This window comes from Uloborus diversus, chromosome 9 (genome assembly GCF_026930045.1).
Source record: "Uloborus diversus isolate 005 chromosome 9, Udiv.v.3.1, whole genome shotgun sequence".
NCBI lineage: Eukaryota > Metazoa > Arthropoda > Arachnida > Araneae > Uloboridae > Uloborus > Uloborus diversus.
The window spans coordinates 35,058,055-35,078,336 of NC_072739.1; the positions used below are offsets into that span (position 1 = coordinate 35,058,055).

The 20,282-nt window shown below is 32.7% G+C and overlaps 1 protein-coding gene across 1 annotated transcript in view; it reads right to left on the minus strand.

Moving 5' to 3' along the window:
* LOC129230648 (multiple C2 and transmembrane domain-containing protein-like) overlaps positions 1–20,282 on the minus strand; it is a 183,830-nt gene that overhangs the window by 68,307 nt on the left and 95,241 nt on the right. The window lies entirely within an intron of this gene.

Genomic DNA, 20,282 nt, shown 5'->3' on the forward strand with positions numbered 1-20,282 from the left:
TCGATATCATTTTTTTTCTCCTCATCCAAACCTGCACTTGTCGCACTCTAGCGGTCTCAGTTTGAATTTTCGGACACAAGTTCCTATGCAAATCTTGTTCATCATGATATAACAGAGAGGCATGTTAAGCTTGTAAATGATCTTTTAGGACATCCTGAATATTGTTGAACGTATTTATATTATTTACATTTAAAAACAAAATTAATGGCTTTCTCGCGGCGAAATTACATTTATGTTATTGCTCCCTAGAAGGCAAAGCAGATCTGCCTTTTTAAATTGCAAGTAGAAGAACGAATTCCTCGAAAGGCCGGATTTTAGTTGTAATTTTTCAAAAAGAGCCAAAATATGAACTGTTTGTTTATTCTTTCTCCCAGAGGGTACAAAAAAGAAAAAAAAAATCTTTACAATGACGCCTTATGCATTGTACCTTCATGTGCTATTTTCAGAAATTTGTAGATTCAGTCCACAACTCAAAAAATTCATAAAAACATCTTTTACTATACTTAAAATATTAAAATCAACTATAACTAAAACTTTTGTAAATAATACTAACGAAATTAAAGTTCATCATGTTAATTCCAAGAGATAAAGTTCAAAACAAGATTAACTGAACTAAGAACTTCAAAATAACAAGAAGCCAAATTAAACAGACAAGCAATATATATCAGTTTCCAACTGCACCACCTACAATTAAAATTAAAGTTACATTAAAGCTTAAACACCTTACTTAATAGACTTGATGGAATATTAAGAAAGTTATAGCATACCTACAAGAAAACACCTTTGAGAAATAATATACGTATATGGTTTCTAACTCCCCCCCCCCCTCCGCTATGACGGAACACGATGATAGAAAAACACTTTCTCTACTTTTTACAGTTCCCTCTCAAAAATTCCTTCGGAAACCCGAGAAGATCTTAATGATCATTCGAGCCTCGATAGAAAATACAGCAGTATTTTCAGTAATTTACTAGACTAAATAATCAAGAATTTTTTACACTGAAAATCTTTGTAATAAGTTGCACCAGAAAAACGGTGTACATTTGTTGGGTACAACCTACGCGCAAAAGGTACTCAGTTTTACTACATTTTAGTGCGACATACGCAAAATGCAATCCCGTCATTTAGGGGGTCAGTAGAGGAAATTTCCCTCCCTTGGCTTTGAAAAATTAATGCTTCTGCATATAAAGGGGCGTGTTTTTTTCCCCGAAAAAATGTGCACTGAGTAATTAAAAGCATATTGACAAGGCGCTGGAAAGTCGGGATTTGTGTACAGGAAAGTAGGTTTGTTTAATTTTGGACGAAACTTCTCGTTGTTTCTGAATTATATAATTTTGTAAAAAGTAGCTGACAAACTCAAAATGAGTAAAACAGAAAATCCTAAATAACTCAATTAACATGAATAAACATTTCAAGTAAATTATTGATTCTAAAATACACATAAACATTTCTTATTACAATGATCAATAAACAATTATACTTGCAAAACATATCGCTTTAATTAACATTTTTGAGTTTCAATTTTACATGATACTTTATATTTATATAAATGATACTATGATTTTTTTTGCAGTTTTTGCATGGCTCATGTATATATGTAATCAGTTTTATAGAATTCAGAATTCATGAATAAAATGGTCACTATCCAATATAACAGACAATATTAATATTAGTTATTTAATAATTTATTTTTAAAGTATTAAGCTATCACATTTCCCATACAGTTGTAAACTTTCACATATAAATACCATTTAAAGCATGTAAATGTTTACATTAAAAGAATATTCATTCATTGATAATGAAAGAAGCATTAATTTGAAGTTCATATAGTACAGTAATGCAGTGAAACCTGTATAATAAGTTGACAACTTGCGGTGCAGTACTTTAGTGCTCAACTTAGACAGGTGGCAACTTATAGAGGTTGATTGATAAGGACTAATTCTGTACCTGAGAAAAACGGTCAACTTAAGCAGGAGGTAAACTTGTAATGGTGATCAACTTTATAAGTTTTACTGGATAAGGGGGGAAAAACAGTGATTTGAGGCAGTGTTGAGCATTAATCTGTAGAGACAGGTAATCCAGTTGTTAAAAGCGAACATTTATTGTAAATTGCAACAAAACACATTACCATTAAAAGAAATAAATATAAATTAATCAGTTCCATCTCGGAATAATCTAACATTTACACAACACATCAATCCAGATACCGCGCGCTTGCCAACTCATCTGGAGACTTTTAAATAAACTTTGCCAGATTTGCATGCGCTGTTTCTCTGAGTTTAGGCCGTTGCCACAGACTCCCTCACCAGTCTCACAAGACCATTGGGAGACGAAAACGTACTTTGCGGCCAAACCTTGTTGTAACTCCAGGAGTCCTTGGATTGGAATCTCCAGCAATTAAAAATGCTGGTTTTAAGCGATCGATGTGAACGATCTTTTCCTTGTCGTTCACCGAAATCAAAAAGTTCTTGTCCATTCTCTTTAGGACCTCATAAGGCCCTTCGTATGGCGGCTGCAATGACTTTTTTACAGCATCTAAGCGCACAAAAACATGTGTACAGTTTTGCAGATCTTTAGGGATATAAATCCGTTGTTGACCATGCCGAATAGGAGTAGATGGACTTAGCGAGCTAATCAGTCTTTGAAGACGTGCAACGTAGTCAGGCATATTAGATAAAGTTTTTTCTTCATACAACTGTCCAGGTAACCGTAGAGTTGACCCATAAGTCAGCTGTGCCGCGGACGCGCCAAGGTCTTCACGTAACGTAGATCTGAGTCCCAACAGCACTAATGGAAGTGCTTCAAACCAATCGGATTTGTAACACATCAAAGCTTGCTTCAATGGTCGGTGCAATCTTTCCACCAGACCGTTACTTTGGGGTCTGCACGGCGATGTCCTTGCTAATTTTATGCCAAGCATCTTTGATAGACTCGTAAAAAGTTCAGATTCAAACTGTCTGCCCCTGTCACATGTTATCCTTTGCGGAGTACCAAATCGAGAAACCCATGATTGTACGAAAGCACGAGCTACCGTTTCTGCTGTTATATCAGTAATTGGCACAACTTCAGGCCACCGCGTAAATCTATCCACTATAGTCAAGCAATACTTAAAATTTTGAACTTGTGTTAGTGGACCTATTATGTCTAAATGAATATGAGAAAATCTCTCATCCGGAACTAAAAATTGAACTAACGGGGATTTAGTATGCAAATGTACTTTAGTCTGCTGACACGGAACACAAGCTCTGCACCAAGCAGTTATATCTTTGTTTATATTTGGCCAGACATATTTGCTATCGATAAGACGTTTTGTAGCACGTATGCCGGGGTGAGACAAACCGTGCATTGTATCAAAAATTTTACGCCTTAGAATTTGCGGAACAAAGAATCTATTATAATTTCCTGATGTATCACAATATAGAGATTTATCGGTACCAGGCATAGGAACTTTAGCTAATTTACCACTGTACTTAATTCGTCCCTCTAAAACGTCCTGAAGTTCTTCATCCTCAGATTGTGATTTTTCCCACATTTCTATATCATCTAGAGATGAAAATGTGATCTCCGATATTCGCGATAGGCTGTCCGCAACCAAATTTCCCTTACCAGGTAAATATCTGATATCCGTAGTAAATTGAGATATGAAATCCAACTGACGGATAGTTCGGGGGGAGGATTTTTCATGTTTCCGCCGAAATGCGAAAGTTAGAGGTTTGTGGTCTACATACAAAATAAATTTCCTTGCCTCTAACATGTATCGAAAATACTGAATTGCACTATATGCTGCCAACAATTCTCTATCATAAGTTGAATATTTACATTGAGTAGCCGATAGTTTCTTTGAAAAAAAACCTAAAGGCTTGGGACCTTCGGGGGATAATTCATGCAATACACCACCCATCGCAAAATCACTGCAATCAGTTGTTAAAGCAAGTTCTGCATTAGTAGAAGGGTGATAAAGCAAAGTCGCTTCCGCTAAAGCACTTTTAATTTTTTTAAAGCTTGTTTCTGAAGCAGTATCCCACGGAATTTCCCTCTTATCTCGTTTTTTTGCTTTAATTAAAAACTTATGAAGTGGCGCTAAAATCACGGCGATATCTGGAATAAAGCGATGATAATAGTTTACCATACCCAAAAAACGTCTAAGTTCAGAAATAGTTTTGGGTTTAGGGAACTCTACCACTGCCTTCACCTTTTTTGGATCTGGCATACACCCCTTACTGTTTATCATATGTCCTAAAAAAATTATAGTTTCTTTCCCAAATTCACATTTTGATTCGTTTATAACGATCCCGTAGTTAATGAAACGTTTAAAAATTTCTTCTAAATGCTTTTTATGCTGCTGGTGATTTTCACTCGCGATTAAAATGTCATCCAGGTATGGAAAACAGAAATTCAACCCTCTCAAAACCTCATCCAAAAAGCGTTGAAATGTTTGTGCTGCTGAACATAACCCGAAGTTTAGAAACGGAAATTCATATAACCCAAAAGGTGTTATTATAGCCGTTTTCGGAATATCAGGGGGGTTCACAGGAATCTGGTGATACGCCCTTATTAAGTCAACTTTCGAGAATATTTTCTTCCCGTGTAAAATGCTAACACAATCTTGAATGTGAGGAATTGGATATTTGTCCTGAACTGTTATACGATTTAGTGCTCTGTAATCGCCAGTTGGTCTCCAGTCATACTCGCCTTTTGGGACCATATGCAAAGGACTAGCCCAATTACTTTTTGACGGTCTACAAATCCCTTTGTCAAGCATATATTCAAATTCCTGTTTAGCTATTTGAAGTTGCGTTGGGTGTAACCGACGCGCTTTAGCTGAAACAGGGGGTCCCTCAGTCGGAATGAAATGAACTGTATTATATTTCATTACCTTTTGTGAAAGAACATTAAGTTGTGTAATCTCAATATATTTCTTTAACAATTCTTGATATTCAGAATTCCCATAAATTGTTTTCACATTCGGAACCTCGCAAAATATCGATCGACCGCTTGCACTAAATTTAGTCACCGGATCTAAAATACGCCTTTTCTTTAAATCGACTAGCAATTCAAAATGCTGCAAAAAGTCCGCCCCTATTATAGGCTTTGTAACGTCAGCTATGATAAACGGCCATCTCAATCTGCGTCCTAACCCGAAATCTAAATTTAATAACTTAGTACCGTAAGTATCAATCCCAGATCCATTTGCAGCGTACAAAGTGAATTCTTTTTTTCCGCTGTCTAAATTCAAAAAGGATTTTGGGTAACAAGAAACATCACTACCTGTGTCAATTAGATAGCTCGTTTGAGTTAAAATATCAGTGATATACAGTCTGCGACTAAATCCTTTTTTTGTAAAAGTCATAGAAACTTCCGACGATTTTGAAAAATTTGAAAATTTCGCTTCAAAAACGCATGGTTTTACACATTTGGTAGCTTTGTCTTTAAATTTAAAATGATACCAACATAACCAATTATTCCGCTTTTCAGCTCTCAAATTAAATTTTTTACGGCCCTGAGATCGATTTGGAGACCTTGAACGACTGCGCGTTTTTACAATTTTAGTAAGTTCGTCTACTTTCAGTTGCAATTGTTCCAACTGAATTTCAGTACTAGCAGTTTGGTATTTAAAAGTTTGCTTATCAATTGAGTTTACAACCAACCCAGTATATTCGCAAATCTTGTCTGCCATTTCCGCTAACTTTTCTAACTTTTCAGAACTGACCGCTAAAATTGTTTGCACTGGTACCGGTAACCTACGAAGCCAAATATTTTTTAAAAAATCATCATCTACATGCCTCTCACTTAATTCTTTCATTTTTCGTAATAACATAGATGGAGATTTGTCACCTAATTCTAAGTCTTCAATTAATGTCTTTACTTTACGACTCTGAGAAAATTCGAACTCCGCTAACAATCTTTCTTTAAGTGCGGTGTATGGTTTCTCTGGCGGCTGACATAAAATATCAGTAGCATGAGACAAAGTTTCTGCATCTAGCGACGCAACCAAATGATCGAACTGCGTTTGTTCAACCGTAACGCCAGCTAACCTAAAACTAGCTTCAAGTTGTACAAAAAATAACTTCGCATTATTAGGCCAAAAATTAGGTACTTTTACAGAAACCCTATTGCAACTTAAGTTTTCAGCACTTACTTCCTTTTGAGTCAAATTTAAATTCTCTTTTGTTTCCATGCTAACATGAAACAACTAATAGCTTAGGTACAATGCTACACTCAAGAACCTCAAAGGACACATGCACAGAAAAGCAAGACAGTTGAAAAAAATTGGGAAGTTTTTCATCGAAATAAATTACCTTCCGGCGAATTGCTGCGACCCATTCTTTCTTGAAATCATTTCGCTACCAACTGATAACTGCGTGTTCAGGTCACCAATGTAGAGACTGGTAATCCAGTTGTTAAAAGCGAACATTTATTGTAAATTGCAACAAAACACATTACCATTAAAAGAAATAAATATAAATTAATCAGTTCCATCTCGGAATAATCTAACATTTACACAACACATCAATCCAGATACCGCGCGCTTGCCAACTCAGCTGGAGACTTTTAAATAAACTTTGCCAGATTTGCATGCGCTGTTTCTCTGAGTTTAGGCCGTTGCCACAAATCAATTATTTTATCAATTGCCTTGTTAATTGATTAAAAAAGTAATTGCAATTAAACTACTAATTGTCCTTTGCAATTAATTTATTTGGATTAATGTACGTTAATCGTTTCTCACCATTAAAATAATAGCAATTAATTTTTTTAAATTGTGTAATGAAACAATTAAAACTAACAATTAACTTTATGTATCAATAGATACAGCACAGGGTACAGAGTCAAAAGTATTATTCAATTTCGTATTTTCGTTCTGTGCTGATTGCTTGCTCGATGCGTGAACTAGTCTCGTCTAGGCAAGCTTTTTCCACACGCAAATGTTTGTGTTTTAATTAAGTGTTTTAAATTTGTGTAAATCATTGTTTTAGTTTAATCCATAACAGGGGAGGTGAGAAAGAAGGACATAACAGGGGACGTGAGGTCTCAGAGACCGCTCTGTTTTATTTATTTTTTTTTTTTTAATCATGTACTAATTAAGATACATTTCTGAAATTTCTCTCAGATGTTATTTAGACTTTTATTAAGTAAAAAAAAAAAAAAAGGAAAAAATATGTTTTTGAATTTTTAATTGAAATATACGTTTTCTGAGGAAATTTCGCTGGAGCCATAAGATTTTTTGAGAAAAGTCATATGCTGCAGTAAATAATTTATTGCTCGTAATAAAGTTGCTGTTGAGCATTGATCTTTTATTAGTTGCTAACATGTGTATTTAAATAGATAATAATACGGTACCCGTCCAGCGTCTACGTCCCAGGTAGACCTGTCGCCTGTACAGTATATTATACAGAACCAGTATTTTTTTTAAGAGTTAGTTTTAATTAAAATTCACAAAACAATTGACAACTGTTAATTGTAGCAAACTACAATTAACAATTAATTAATAGTTAATTGTAACTTTCCGCAATTACAATTGAACAATTGTTAGTTGTTGTGGTTACGTTTACCATTTAATCAATTGTTAATCTTTAATTGTTCATGCAATTGAAACTTGCCCAACTGATTTGAGGATGCAGTTACCAGACTTTAGTTTGCATTGATTGAAAATAGGATATATTTATCAACGCATTGCGAAGACAACACTTTCTTCACTTCATACAAGAATTAATAAATGATGCAATCAATGTTATCCAAGTACATAAGCTGTAAAGATATTGCATGAACAAGATGATTCTGTAAAAGCTGTTTTATTACAATCGCAGGATTAAAGCAGAAAAAACAACCTGTTATAGATTCGATTCATCACATCCCTTACCAAAAACTAAGTCTTTTGACAAAAAGAAAGTCACAAAAGCTGAGCAATTACTGAGCTTATACATACTGAACAAACATTATTATAGAAATGCAGCGATTTAGTTTAATTTAAACAATGAATTCTGTAAAAGTTGTTCTTTTACTAGCACAGTATCAACGCAGAGAAAACAACTTGTCGTACCTGTGATTAATGACATCCCTTACCAAAAACCAAGTCTTTTGACAAAACAAGAGTCACAAAAGTGGGGCAATTACCGAGATTATACTGAACAATTATTGATATAGAAATGCGGTAGTTCAATTATTACAAAAGTGTTCTGTAAAAGCTGTTTTATTACAAGCGCAGTATTCAAACAGAGAAAACAACCTGTCTTAGCTACTACTAATCACATATCCCTTTTGTGTAAAAGTTGTTTTGTTACTAGCACATTATCAACTTGGAGGAAAAAAAAACTGTTTTACATATAGCTACTATTTATCATATCATTTACAAATAAATTAATTAAAAGTGAAATTCTGATTTAAATAAATCATAAAACTTGACAAATTACAAATGCTAGACAAAAATTAACGTATAATTGTTATAGTTAACTGCAATATTTGATTGCAGTTAAGCAACATGATACATATAAGTGCAAAACAGCTCGTTTTAAGGCATCCAGAGACTGCAGTTTTATCTTTGTTATGGATCATTAGCCTGGAATAATTATAACAGAACTGGAGGCACTAAACTAAACATCTCATAAAACCTGAGATAAATTAAACTACCAGTGTGAATGTTATCTAAAGATATTTTTATCTAAGGAAATTTTAAGCGTCGATTAGGAAATTTAGCTCGGTGTTTCCACGCCATGATGTTTCAACGATTTCATTGGATGTTCCGACACCACTAATAGAATTTTGTTAAAAAAAAAAGGGTAAGAAATAATGAGTCTGCTTATTTAAGGATTTTTTTCTTGTATAACACATATTACATAGGTTATTGATTATCCGAATTTTCGGTTATTCGGATGTTCTGTAACTTTTCATGAATCGAAAGGTTCACGTATTTTGAACTTTTTTTTTGTGTATAACAACGATTTATACTATATGGAGGTTCTATTACATTTAGTTTAAATAGTAACCAACACATTTAAGGCATGCAAAAATCCATCTGCCTCTTGATGAAATCGCAGGCAATCTGACAAATTCAAATTTCGCCGAAACGGCTAAAAAATGCTAATGAACTCATAGGTATGCAAACAAGTTGAATCTTCCCAGAGAATGCAGCAAAAAATTAATATCGCTGGATTCAAAAACAAACACGGAAGTAATTTTGTGCATACGAGGCAGAATGCTTCATTTAATAAGCAAGAATAAATCATGTAGATAAATCAACACAAGAAAAAGGCCTATTTCAAAATGCGGGGGGAAAAATGGGAGATCTGCATCTCTATAATATACTTATCATTTTCCTACATTAGTAGTTTTCGTCCCCCCCCCCAAATGAACTATCATATTTCGGTGATTATTTTTATTCTATAGCTCAAAACAAATAAAAATGAAGAAATTGATCCATTAATTTTTCGCTCAAAAGAAAAAAAAAATCAGATGTAAAGTTTTTTTGTACAATAGCCAATATTTCCCAGTTCGTTTCTTTTCTTTTTAGAAGTTAACTCTTTGTACCATGAATAAAGTTAAATGAAAACGGACAGACCGTTTCTGAGGAAATCAAACCATTATGACCAAAACAATGGCGAAAACATGAATGGAAGCCAATTCGGTGTTGGGAATGAAGGTATTAATTGCAACGCAAATTGAAGTAATGGGGTCATAAATTGATGATCACTTCATATTACTTCGGCAAATCTTTTGCTGCCAACATGGTGGCAATATTGCCAAGCCGGCGACAAATTTGGCGGCAAATGAATCTCGCTAAATATCGCCAAACTGGCACTGGATTTGACATTTGATTTTTAGTGTTAATTTGGCAATTTGTCACCGAATTCGCAATGAAAACTTGGCGATATGTCGCCAAGTAGCTGCAAAATTTTGTTTCTCTTCAGTTTTTTTAAATGGTCTCCGAAACGGAAAGTAAAAGTGATCGCAACATTAATGTTCTATTACGTGTCAGCATCAAACAGTATTAAATGTCAACTCAAACGAATATCAGAAGAATTGTTTCATCCCAAAAACTGTTTCAAAAAAATCAGTTCAGAATGTGTATTATTCTGAAAGAAAGGTTTGATCAATTATAGCTGCGTTCTATTCTCAGCAACTGACATTAGCAGAACAAAAACTCCAAAAAGCTACTTAACTTACCGTTCGATAGTTGACGAAATAAGCGTTAATTAAATCTACACACAGGAGTTTCAGTAAAAAGATCATTACTAGAGATTTATTTCTTAATGAAAATTTAACCGACACCGCTAATTACTCTAAATTGGGTCCTTTAATTTTTCTGTTTTTAAATTCAAACTCAAAGACTATTTACGTCATTAATTTTCGGTTTAAGGATATTTTTGACGAAATAAAAAGACAAAATAATACTTTTTATACGAAAAAACTCTCAGGTTAGTAAAATGTTGTAAAAAAAATCAAGAAAACTGCAGTGACAGTTTTTGTGGCTTCCGCTTGTTAAATACACGTTCTTAATTTAAAAAGATATTTCTCAAAGAAGATACACTTCAAACTAAGGAATAATACTGAATTTATACTTAAAATTAAACTGGTGTAAAAAATATTACAGAAGCTCAATTTTTGCAAACATTTAGAGTGTTTGACAGGGCCTCATTGGCGAAATGGTCAAAGCGTTGACTTCATACACAAAGTTTTTTTCACTTGGTTCGTCTTCCACCCTCCCTCCGAATGTACTTTATTTCTTTACGTTGTAAATTCTTTCATATACGGTAGCACCTCGTTCATTCGGATCATATGTAAATACTAGAAAATCGTTCGTCATGGTATGACGGGTGAAAATTGTTTCTACATTTGAGCGAAGCAATTGCCAGTTTGATGATATTTTGGTAGTTGAAATTTTAACCCTAACAGCAGTGGCTTAACCCTAAACTGCAGTAAATAGCATCAATTCGCATCTCCAGAGCTAATTAATACTAATTTGAACTTTAGAATTTTTTTTTTTTTTTGCAAATAATATTTTACAAGAAAAAATTTCCCCTTTTGTGTCTTTCGATAAAATATGTGCATTTTTTAAACAGTACTTTAATTTAGATGTTCAGGTTTTATATTTTTTTAGTAATGTTTCCTGAAATAAATAACCCAATAAATGTTTTTTTGTACCACTCCACTTTCTAAGACAGCTATTTTTGTATATGTTTGAAAAAAATTAATGGTCTTTAAATCGTTTAATGTTTTATCTTCTTATAACTTCAAATGTTCAGTGGAAGGATTCTTTGTCAAATTATAGTAGTTATTGTTGAAAGCATTTTATTAAAAAGTGCCTTTTTAGTTAAAAAATAACAAGTGATCCATATTATCACCTCCTCTCCTATATATAATGGGCATATCATGTAGAGATATATACGTTAAACATACTTCACACATTGAAAATCGAAAATACGCAACAAAAATTAAGTCTAGCTCTCTTTCATTCTCTGTATCTCAAAACAAAAACTTAGCATTGTAGAAAAGGAGGGAAACATTTGGGCGAGTATAAAAAATATTACCTTTTTAGTTTCATCCTTTAAAATTAAAAATGTCAAACATTCTAAAGGATAAAAATTCAAATGGTAATTTCTTTTCTTTTCCTCCCGTCTTCCATCTCATCCTTTGAAAGTTACTTTTTTTTTTTTTTTAAATCGAAATAACCATTACTATGGTCTTTACTGCTTTCGTGCATTTCACTTCTCTAAAAAATGTCAAATGAGTGTTGCTACGCTTTGAAAAAATTCAGCAGCAGCTCTGTACGTGTTAACTTCAAAAACATTAATGTTTCACCTTGATTGTTTCCGTAGAAATGCAAATATTGTGTCTGTCATTATTCACTTGTTTTCAATTTTTTTCTTCAAACAAGCATCATTATAACTGACTGCTTAGTTCAAAAAATAAACGAGCAGATGTGTGCATCACATGACTTCCTTTTACTCCAATTTAATGTCATTTCCCCATAACTGGCAAGTTGAGTGCGATTCAATAGTTTACTCTCTAAATATCACCAACAGTGGCCATATTGAAACAGATTTAAAAAAAAACCGCCAAGTTTGTCTCCAAGTTGGCGACAAAACTTGGCTACCAAAACACAGGCGATATATCGCCAAGTCTCCTCCAAATTATTGCACTACTTGAGTTTGCATCGAAATTAACAATGATTTCCCCCCAAAATGGTGTAAAAGACCCCCTTAAGAACATCCGAATGCAACCAAAAAGGGAGGTGCAAAACTAGAGTCTACGTACCAAATTTCAACTTTCTAGGACATACCGTTCTTGAGTTATGCGACATACATCCGCACATACATACGTACATATGGACGTCAGGAGAAAACTCGTTGCAATTAACTCGGGGATTGTCAAAATGGATATTTCGGGGGTCTATACGTTTTCAGGCACTTTTCCACTTGTGGTCGGGTTGAAAAAAAAACTCAACATTCATTCAGGGGTGAGTAAAATGAAAATTAAGGTCGATTTTTGAGTGAATTTTTTTCGCGAATACAATACTTCATTTTTTGTAAAAGGAAGTAAAAATATTAAATGCCGTGGGTGGGGGGAGCACAGGTTTTCATCCATGCTTAATGAGCAATTGTTTTTTCTTTTTTTAATGACAAAAAATGTTCTACTTACAAATTGAAAAGGAAATTAAATAAGGGATAAAAGTATTAAGCGCGATTTCCATTTGAATATACATTAAGATAATGAATTTTTAATCGATGAATAGGAAGGTAAAGCTCTTTTTCGAACACGGGAAAAAAATGTTTTGAAGAGATATGGATATTGATAAAAAGACAGATATACATTTCAGAAAAAAGTAACTGGAAAAGACTCTTGGAGACGCATGAATAAGTAATTCGGTAATCTGAAATAGGTGGCGCTTCTGCACGTACCCAAGCGAGTATTTGAGAATTTTTGTAGTTGACATGTGTCATGGATAGCACAGCGCGAAAAAAATCAGACAGGTGTACACTTACTTGTTTATTTAAGCTCTTGGGCTCCTCCTTTGGGGACAAAAAGGTAGGTTGAAAACTCGAAACGACGCAACGAATTTTTTTGTTTTTATTTCGATGCTATAGAACTATTTTTTTAAACTTATACTTTACTTTCTTTATCCCTACAATTTAAGTAAAAGTTACAAATAAATAAATAAATAAATTAAAAACAAAATAAATAAATAAAATAAAAATAAATAAGTAATATTTAAAAAAAATCGTTTTATATTGAGTTTTAAGTATTTTATTTTAAAAATTAGTTTAAATATTTTAAACATTCATTAAAGGTTTTAAAAGCATTAAGCATAAAAATCCTTAAAATTGTTCAGTTTAGAAACTAAAAACAAAGTTTATTAACTTAGTAAAACTATTAATCCTTAAACGTAAACTTAAGGTTGAACCTATCGCAATCGCTATTGCTCCTATCGCAATCATAACTGCGAAAAACATAATTTGAATTCAAGATGTCAAAGATAAAATTAATGCCACTGGATGCTAGATGTTGTGTGCTGGTTGCTGTTTTCAGGAATCGAGAATTGCGCAAAGTCAAGACGGTTGGGTATAAATAAAGTCAATCGCCCAGGAGGAGCACCCTCACGCGGAGGTCTGTTAACCTCAAAAAGGATAGGATGCCATTCAACGGTCAAGTGAAAACAATAAGCAATCCTGATTGCTAGAAAAAAGAAACCTAGCTGTACTCTTGTGTGTAAGCATGTTTAGCTAATTATGACAAAAGTTAACTCAATAAATAATAAATTAAAAACAAAATAAATAGATAATATTTAAAAGAACCGTTTTATATTGAGTTAAGTATTTTATTTTAAAAGTTAGTTTAAATATTTTAAACATTCATTAAAGGTTTTAAAAGCATTAAGCATAAAAATCCTTAAAATTGTATATAAATTGTATATGAAAAAAAAAAAATAAATAAAAATAAAATTAAAAAAAAAAAACGAGTGGAAATATGTTCTGTATTGTTGTATTGTATAAAGACGTAAGAAATAAACAAAGTCATAAAAACAATTGCTTAATTGCATTTTTTATAACAGGAAAAGCTCTTCTAAATCCGAAATACTTGATTTAAAAAAAAATGAATAAAAAGAAAGACGTTGCAAAAATAAAGTAAAGATAAATTAACTCATTTTTAGATAAAATGTAATTTTAAAAGCAGAACGTTATTTTCGGAGCATAAAATTTCTGCCTGAAAGATTTTATTCAAATATTTTAATGACACTTGAAAAACGAACTCAACGAGAGAAAAATCGGGGGATAAGAGCCATTTTTACTGAAACGAAAATGTTTCCGCAATTTAGTTCGAACGCTTTCACGTGGTGCTTTATTATTCATAGCTGGCACGAAAAGGTAATAAAGCTAAAGGGAAAGAAAAAGAATCACGCCAACAGCTGCTTTTAAATTCGTTTTTCATTGGGGAAAAAAATAAATAAGCCAACGTTAATTAGTCTTAATCTTTAGGACAGCTTTCTCCGTTTTCCAAGTAATTCTGGATTACTTGAAACATTTCGTACCTTTTATGACCTAACTAGTGGTACCCGCACGGCTTTGCTCGTAATAGAAAATTAAAAGTTCTTTTGGTTCACCTGTATATTTACAAATAATGTATGATGAATTTTCTCGCCAATTGGCTTGTGCCTATGTTACGGTTCCACTTTATGACAATTTCGTAATTTACTCGTCCATCTTATGAGAATTTTGTTCTTAAAATTGGAATAGAAAAAGAACCACATCGAATTTTCGAAAAATCGCTTCGAGGTTCCCATCTGCATACTACAAGCTAACTTTGTGCCAAATTTCATGAAAATCGGCCGAACGGTTTAGGCGCTATGCACGTCACAGAGATCCTGACATACAGAGATCCAGACAGACAGACTTTCAGCTTTATTATTAGTAAAGAAAATAACATACAATTAGTTTTTTCTTAGAGACATTTTTATTTAAGTAATTTCAAAATAACTATTTTAAGCAAAGGAGTACAGAAACGAGTACGCAAGGTGATCCGAGGCGCCCTGAACTAAAAATTTTTGAGATGGGGCCGAACTTGCCGAATGAAATTCCATTTTTATGAATGATAAAATACGAGCATGCTCATATGTCATATATACATAACGTCTAATCAGAAGGAAGATTAGGTATTATGATGAAACAAAATAAAAATTGAAAAAATATGTCTCACTGTTGCACTATTGTCTCCAAATTTGCCAAATCATCAGAAAAATTTACCAAATAAGGAATTCTTTTTGAGAAGCCACTGTGACCTCATGTGACCTCCCGTCGGGAGACCTCTGCAAGGGATGTCCGTAAATGCTATAATGCTTGTGAATAAAAATTAATCTTTTACTCCCAAAATTATAATATCACACTTAAGTAAGGTATTTCTTATATAAGGTAGTTTCAATATTGTTTAAAACGTCACCGTTTTTAGTAAGATTAATTCATAATTAGAAAGTTTCGGAACCTCTCAAAAAATTGTATTAAAAAAAAAAAAAGATTGAAACTAGAAGTCAATTTGATAAGTTATTTAATTCACTTAAAATATTCATAAAAACGTTTTTACATTTTTAGTCATTGAAAAAGAACTTTTAATTTTTACTCCGAGGACAAATTCATTTTCATAAATATTCATTATGCCACCGGATTTCTTGAGTAACGAATTATCAAAAAAATAAAATATCAACATCTTCATAGTTTTTTTTTGCCAGAAAAGAAAACACTTCAAAGTAGAGCTAAAAAAACTTAAATTTCTAAAATCAAAATTAAATGTGACGAAAAAGTATTATTAAAACATTTTTCTGAAATATTTTATTAGCTACGAAATTCTATAACTAAATACTTCAACTTCCACTTCATCAAGTAGAGGTTTTTTTTTTCTTTTTACCATAGACTAATAATAAGAGTAGACCGAGCTTTCTCATTCTTGCTGATGAAGAAAATTGGTTCATAGATGTATCATGTGACTAGTGGAAGGGCTTGGCGAAGACTTTGGCAGCATGGTTGCTAGATGGCCGCATTATCTATAGTTTGGCACTCGAATTGTATTTTAAGACAATGTGTTTTCATTAAAAAAAACTTCCAGGTGCAGAGATTGAACTGTTTTTCTTTTAGTTATGCATTATTTTGACATTAGTAATAGTTTTTGATCAGTTTTCGGTAACTTTTATCTCATTTCGAGCTGTCAGCGTTGGCGTGAACGAAATGGCGTAAACGTTTTGCGTTAACGCAAAAATGTACTAATCGGTATCTTAAATTGAAACTGTAGGTAAAAATCTTACCGTTTGCTGATTCTTCTTGGTCGCTTGCATCTTTTATTGCTTAGAGAGTTATTGAAATTGACTAAAGAAAATGCACAATACTATCTAAACGAAAAACTCACTATATTAACAAAATATTTACAACTTAGAATAACAAATTTACAAATCGGACTCCATAAAAGATCATTCTTCTATGTTCCATAAATTCTATTTATTTTATTTCGCGGTGGCGTTGATCGTCTGCTACGATTAACGCCCGCTGTTGCTAGGATATCCACCAGTCACATGGTTTGGTTTATGAGCAGCAAAAGGGTTGCCATAGCTCGGTCTACTCTTATTATTAGTCTATGCTTTTTACGTCTCTATTTATACAGCCAAGAGTGTCTTCTTACATAAAAGTATTCTTTTTTCGACTGCTTATGGATATTTTAGAATAAATGTTTTTACACAAGTTTCTCTACGATGATTCATTCTTTTTAAATATTCTTTTATGCTATTTCTATAGCTAATTAGATCTACATGCTAATTTCCAGCAGTTTCAGTATCCTTTTGATGTCATGTTTTATTAGTATAACTAAACCATTTTATTCCGTTGCTACTTCATTATTTGTTACTTTTACTGTACATATTCAATACCAGGTTCCTTTTGAGAGCAATTTCTGGTCTAGACTAGCTTGATTCACCCCCCTCCCCTTTTTTAGAATTAAGAGAAAAATCACAAAAAAAGTGAGAGTTCTAGAAATTCTTTGTGCTTCCGGATTTTGAAGAAATGTTGTTTAGTACGTAATAATTTTTGTATTAAAAAAGGTTTTTTTAATTGTTTAAATTCAACACTTTTTGCTTGCTTTTAATTTTTTTTTCAGGTTAGAGCTATCAGTGAATTAACAGCTCTTAATATTTTTTTTAAAAATAAGGTTTCAAACGATTTTATTAGATTAATGAGAAGTATGTAATATATAATTAATTTATACATTCTTATATTTCTGGGAGTGCACTGCTCCCATTGTTTTTCACTGTATCAAAAAGTAATAAACAATGGAGCCGGTGCATACCCAGAAAGTTAATGTATGCATTAATGCTACTTTATACTAATACCTAAGTTCATTTTTAATCATAATTACATCTGCGACTGTAAGTTGAATAATACGAGAATGTTCTTTACTGAAGATAATGCGATCTGACTCTGACTATGCAAAATGCAATGCTTCCAATACTTTTGATTATTTTATTTATTTACTAGTGGTACCCGCACAGCTTTGCCCGTAATTGAAAATTAAAAGGTCTTTTGGTTCGTCTGTATATTTACAAATAATGTATGGTGAATTTTCTCGCCAATTGGCTTAAACCCATGTTACGGTTCCACGTTATGATGATTTCGTAATTTACTCGCCCATTTTATGAGAGTTTTGTTCTTAAAATTGGAATAGAAAAAGAACCACATCGAATTTTCGAAAAATCGCTTCGAGGTGCACACCCCCATGGTACAAACTAACTTTGTGCCAAATTTCATGAAAATCGGCCGAACGGTCTAGGCGCAATGCGCGTCACAGAGATCCTGACAGACAGAGATCCTGGCAGACAGAGATCCGGACAGAGGGACATTCAGCTTTATTATTAGTAAAAGATAAAAGATTATTTTTTTTTTTTTACAACGTGAAATTTTTTTTCGGACATAGGGGAATCCAAAGGAGTAAGTCCTATTCTCTAGTTTTAGGCCAAAAAAAAAGTGTGAAAAAGTTGGTTTTGAGGACTTTTTCAATACTTGGGAAAGAGGGGGGGGGGGATATCCCATGAGTCTCCCGAAGTGCTCCAAATGGTCATGTTGTTGAACTGTGCACTTCTCATGTCTCTCAGTTAATGGCTAATATGATGCGCCCTTCCCCTCTAAATAAAAATAGTGGCAATAAAACTGCCAAAAATTTTAAAAAAAGTGTGTGTGGGGGAGAGGCATTTTCAAAAAAGTGAGACGTGTAGGGAAGAGAGCGGTTTTCATATTAGGATTCAAGGGGTCAATTTACATAAGAATCGGCAAAGATTATGTTAAACCTTTTGAAGTGTTTTTTTTTTTTTTTTGCCGCGCAGTGTTATTCATTTTACAAATTCATTCAAGATTTAAATGAAACTGCAATTCCAATGTTTTACACAGAATGATATTTTAGACAGAATTAAGAGGATTAAAAACATTTTTTTAAAGAAAACTGAGGGATGACAGCATAAGTGTTTTTTTTTTTCGACAATATAAAACACTATTCTATGCATAAAACAGAAGCGATATTGCACTTCGTATAAGGCTATTTAAAATAGCTTCGAATGTAACACTGTTGAAAAAGATGGTCACAAAGAATATACGCATAATAAATTAGTAGCGCAGAAAAAAAAAAAAAAAAACGGCACTGTAGTCGATTTTAAGAAATGACGAACTAAAACAATTCAAATTAAAAACAAGACAATTTTCACTTCCATTTATTGTCGAAATTCAATCAACAGTCGCAGAATAAAAAATATTTCGTGGATTAATTTCATCTCCAAAATCAGTTTCTTCAAGATATAAATAACAGATTCGTCCAACAACGCAATAAAAATAAAATGCTAAATAAATAAATAATGAATTTAAGCGAATGAAATTAAGAACAATCTGTACAGAAACAATGTTCTTCACACAAATGGAAAGAATCGATTTCGGTTAAATGAAAATTTGAGAAGCGACGAATTCTTCTTCAGATTTAAAATGTCAAAAGAAATATTTTTACAGCAGAAAACGGAGAATAAGAATAAAATTGATTTCAAGATAAGCCCCATTCCGTTTGAAACATATTAATTTGACATAAGAGGAGGACAGTAAACGTTTTACTTTCCAGATAAAATATTTTGTAAATTTGAAAGAGAAAAAAAAAATCCAATAGCTGCTTAAAAAATTGCAACGCAATTATTACTTCACTTCATTTGAAATGCGTTAACGCAATTTTAATCGAAAAATGGAAGCTTTGAGAAATCACTAAGCTTAGAATTATTTTTACACGAGATTTTTTACTGACTGCATTTTTAATAACATGGTATGTTCTTAACGTTTTAATATCTTTTACCTAGGTTTTCTACATTGTTTTTAATATTTGTTTGCATTTTATGCGACAATATATTTCGATATGGTCTTTTCTTTATCTTCATAGATAAATACTGTCGTGAGTAGATCTAGTTGATCAATGTTATTTCTTTTAGTTTTGCCCAATAATATTCTGGTAAAATTCAGTTTTGCACACGTTGCAAGTTTAATTCAGTACTACCAAGGTCTTTCACAATATTACCACACATTTGCATATTTTTTCTCTGGGTCTCAACAATTCGCAACTCCAGAGCTCGAATACGCTACCTTGCGGTGATTAATAATACTAAACAAAAAGGTAGAACATTCCATTCCACGTGTTTTCTTTGGGGTAAATTACAGGCTTCAGACAATGGTGTAATATAATTTCAGAAGAATAGAAAAGAAAGCTTTCCACAAATACGATGAAAAATTACGGCGTGTGTTTGTTTTACCTTTTTCATCCGCCATTAGACAGTGGCTGTAGCGCCCCTGTAGGCCCCCCAGAGATGCAAATACTTTTTGATTTCTCATCTCTTTCTACATGGGTCAGAATAACCAAAAGACTTTGAAAAATCTTTTCAAAAAAATGAAGAAAAAAAAACATACATACGAAAATTTCTTTCATTTACTAAGATTAGAAGCAATTTATCCGTTACAGCGTGCGTTTGTTTTACCTTTTCATCCGCCATTAAACAGTGATTGCAGCGTCCCCCTATAGTTTGTTGGAGTTGCGAATAGTTATTGGATAATTATTAATGATAATACGATACCGATTCTTTCATTAAGATCGTTTTAAGAGACATTATTCGAGATTTAAATTTAATTCTCTGCCATAGGAATACCCACAAAGAAACGCGATATCTTCTCTTTTGAAACTAATGTAACTCTTTATTTTGTCCTATAAATTTATTCCTGTCTAAAAAAAATAATCTTTTGGTA